The 4,229-nt window shown below is 45.8% G+C and overlaps 1 protein-coding gene across 1 annotated transcript in view; it reads left to right on the top strand.

Annotated features, from left to right (window-relative positions):
- The first annotated feature begins 3,785 nt into the window (after positions 1 to 3,785).
- Positions 3,786 to 4,229, top strand: part of LOC114041235 — a 58,706-nt gene continuing 58,262 nt past the window's right edge. The window contains exon 1 of the mRNA XM_027859588.1: positions 3,786 to 3,866. The gene's annotated coding sequence lies outside the window, so the exon portion shown is untranslated. The remainder of the gene's footprint in view (positions 3,867 to 4,229) is intronic.

Raw genomic sequence — 4,229 nt, 5'->3', positions numbered from 1 at the left:
AAGATGATGGAGTGGTTTGCCATTTCCTTCTCCAGCTCATTTTACAAATGAGGAAACTGAGGCAAACAAGGTTAAATTACTTGCCCAGAATCACATAGCTAGTAAGTCGTGGGCCAGATTTGAACTCGGGAAGGTGATTTTTCCTTACTCCAGATCCAGAACTTTATCCACTGTGCTACCTAGCTGCCTTACTGTAATAGATACTGAGAATATAATAATAAAGAATCGGACATTCCCAACTCCCAAGGGGCTAACCCTTCACTAAAAAGGAATTGTGGATTACAGAGTGGGGAATTGGAACTGAATCCACAGGAAAAGGAAAGAACCATGACAATTTAAAATCTTTAGCAGCCAACACCAGAAAATGTTATTAGGGACACAAACTGACTTTCACAATTGTCCCTGAAACTCACCTTTAGATCCATCCCCCTATTCCTACTGCAGAAACTCTACTTTCTGCCTATTCACCCCAATCCTGTCCCACTACACATAGTTAAGGAGTCAGGAGAAGCTATTGGGCTCTTCTCTGAATATAGAATGACGGTAGGATAGGGGACCCCCAAACCTGAAGAAATGCTTTCCAGAATGTCCATCTTGCCCTGATCAACCCTGAAAATACAGCAGATTCTGATTCTGCCCAACAACGTGCAGAAAAGGAGAACCAGTGGAAGTCATGGGACACACATCGGGCCAATGTTATTGGCCATGAAATTGATATGAAACTCCTACTCCTCCAATCCTGTCCTTTCAGAGAATACTCTGAGTAGGGGCACTAGTGAATGAAGATTTCTAAAAGTGAGTATGTTGTATCTGTGTGATCTGCCCTCATGATCAGATTGTAACCACCAGCAATTGGGGGACAGTCTACCCTCGATAAAATGAGAAGGAATACAAAAATAATGTAAAAAGCTTGAAAAACCAAAAATTTCAAGAAGGAAAACAAATCAGAAAAATGTGTATATACCCCCGACATCAGTGAGCTAGCCTTCATTTGCCAACCATGTTTCACTCAGGGCTGTTACTTGGATATAATGTCTGCTGAGTTCTCTTGCAGCAAGAGTTGTTTGCCTTCCGGGCCTACTGAATTTCCTTTTGTCCATAAGTGTGCACACATTCCTTGTACCTATGGAGAGTGGAATCATCTCTGCAGAAGTTTTTGTATAGTTTTTTGTGTTTCAACCACAGGGTGGGGTCCCTACCTGCCCCAATGAACAGGCCAGGGTTGGGTAAGTAGACAATTTTTAGGGCACCTTTTCTAACTCCTTCCTCACACCAGGAAGTGAGCAGTGCAGTCCTTAAAAGGCTGCTTAGATACCCAGGGGGCTGCCAAATCCCACTGCTGCTTCTGATGAGAAGATGATACTATGGCCTTGGTCACTTATGTTCAGGGTTATGACTACAGCTCCCAGTGTATCCATACCTACTGCTTTGTCATTTGCCTATCACCAAAGGACTTTGACATAGGTAAAAATTGTAAAATCGCATAGGTAATGTCTTTTGATTTGTGCATAAATTTGATTTAAGTGAGGCAGAGTTGCATGAAGCCATTGGCCTCTCTCTCTCTCCTCCAGAGTCATCACAGTCCAGTGGCAGGATGACTGGTGATGGCTCAAGATGCAGTGGATGACCTTGGCATCTTTGATGTCTAACCAAGCCCTAAGGGCTCCACATCACTTGCTTTAGCTGCCTTCCTAGCTGTTGGAACAAATTGTTCTCTCCATCAAGTAATGAAAAAGTATTTTAAAATTCCAACTACATGCCAGGCGCTGCACTAGATTTGTTGTTCAGTCGTTTTCAGTTAAGTCTAACTCTTCATGACCTTATTTGGGATCTTCTTGGCAAAGATGATGGAGTGGTTTGCCATTTCCTTCTCCGGTTCATTTTACAAATGAGGAAACTGAGGCAAACAAGGTTAAATTACTTGCCCAGGGGAAGTCTTTACTTGCTTGGGTGAGACATTCTGATTCAAGGGTTTGAGACCCCTTGGTTACCCTCCATCTGGTTTAGCTCATCTGCTACAATGGTTTACTGAGGTGTGACCATTGCATAGCTTCTTGGGAATCACAGGTGAGAATTGGGTGGTTCAGGAAGACAACCAAGGTGGAAAGCAACCCTGAAAAGGGCTTGGCAGCCTTCACACCAGGTACTAGTGTGTGTCCACATTAGAGGAACCAGTCTTTCTCAACACACCTAACACACCCTCCCTCCCACATATGTATATGTATATCTGTATAGCCAAATCTGGAAGTGTGGTGATGAGCTGGGAGCTATGAGCTAATTTGTCTCCCCACTCCTTATTTGTATTTGTAATGTAAATCATCACGGACTTTTTGAATTTTCAGTGTAATTCTTTTTTTTTATATAAGTTGAAAAAGTATCATTGTTGTTTTAGGAGGCTCTGGAAGTTTTCTACTCCTATGGTTTGTAGGGAGGCATGCCAACATCTAATTTGAGTTCAAATCCTGTCTCAGACACTTTGTAGCTATGTGGCTTTGAGAAGCAAGTCACTTAACCTTAGCTCTCTAAGTCTTAGTTATATCATCTGACTGAGGGCCTGGAGTCAGAAAGACCTGAGTTCAAATCTAGCCCAAGACACTAACTACCTACATGACCCAGGACAAATCACTTAATTTCTGTTCGCCTCAGTTTCCTCATCGTAAAATGGAGATAATAATAGCGCCTACCTCCCAGGATTGTCGCAAAGATCAAATGGGGTAATGATTGTGAAGCGCTTAGCACAGTGCCTGGCACATAGTAAGCACTATATAAATGCTGGCTATTAATAATGACACCAACCTCTCAGGGTTATTGTGAGGATCTAATGAGATAACACATATAAAGCGTCTCGCAAACCTTAAAGTGCTGCTAAAATAAAGTTAGCTGTTATCACGTTAATGAAATCCTGAGTGAGTGATAGAGCTTTTTTCCCCAACAGTCTGTTTGGTTTGTGATCTGAGCAGGCAGCGATTTTATTCCTTTCTTCTTTTGTAATAGTTTTCGTAAGTTTGGGGACCTTGGTGTCATGGGCTTTTCTGGATCTTTTGAATGGTCTGCAGGCTTTCCCGCGATGATTCGCTTATTTGTGTATTGGACAGCTCACATTCCTAGGGTGCTTGTCTTTTAAGTGCTTAGGGTCTTGCCACTGTGTCTTATAATCCCCATTTCTCAGGTGAGTAGATTAAAGCCATGATGCGTTTCAGTGACTAAGTTCAGTGTGACAAGGTCAAAAATCTTCTGGGTATGTAGCGAGCACTTTATGCAGCTAGGCGCTGATGAGAAAAGACGCTTAGAGGGTTTCCATGGAGACACACTACAGAAACGGGAGAAAGGCAGGAGAGAGAAGAGAGGATTCTGATTGGCTGAGCCAAGTGAGCCCTCTGATTGGCGGGGGAAGCGTAGCTTCTGATTGGCAGACGGAAGTGTGTCCTCCCAGTGGTGAAAGAGTAGTTCTCCGCTGATTGGCAAGGGCGATTTTGCATCCCGCCTCTTCTCTGCCCTCCCTGGCCTAGCGCTAGTAAGGAGTTTGAGTCTAACGACCCCCGGGACCCCAGGTCCTGTTTTAACAAGCTGGTGACCAGTCAGGAACTTTGGGAGAAGCCACATCCTCCGGAACCTGTGGGAAATGGGGGCGGAATGTGGGGGAAGGTTAAAGAGGCGCCATGAAAATCCTGGCAAACGCTCCGACGCATGCGTACTTTCTCATAAAAATTCTGGGAAAGGCTGGCGTGCGTGCGCGCATGCGTATTTTCCCGTCTTCCTTGAGTGCGCTTGCGCGCAAGCCCTACGTCTTCAAAACCGGAAGAGGTCCCTGAGCTAGGGAGAGGCTACGTGAGTCTGTTGTGAGGACCATAGTCCCGCGTGATCAGGTCCGGGAGGCCAGAGGTTGTCTTTGGGGCTGGAGAACCCCTATTGTTACCACCGGGAGGGTAGAGTGGGAGGGGCAGGGCGGAGCGGGTGTGACTGGCGGGATGGGGGAGGGGCATGACAGCTCCTTGGTGGGTAGCCCGTGCCTGAGGCATGAGAGACTGAGCGGGGCTGGGCTGGGGGCTCCGCTTCAGGCCCACGGGGAGGGGCAGATTCCGAGGTACAAAGGGGAAGGTAGGGAGGCGGGGAGGAGTCGTAATCTCCCACTTCTTCCCAGTGCTTCTCTGGCCCAAAAGAAGCCGTCACCATCATCATCACCATCATCATCACCATCATCATCACCATCATCATCACCATCATCATCA

This window comes from Vombatus ursinus, unplaced genomic scaffold (assembly GCF_900497805.2).
Source record: "Vombatus ursinus unplaced genomic scaffold, bare-nosed wombat genome assembly UNPS02014170.1, whole genome shotgun sequence".
Classification (NCBI taxonomy): domain Eukaryota; kingdom Metazoa; phylum Chordata; class Mammalia; order Diprotodontia; family Vombatidae; genus Vombatus; species Vombatus ursinus.
This window is presented reverse-complemented; position numbering and strand designations above follow the sequence as displayed.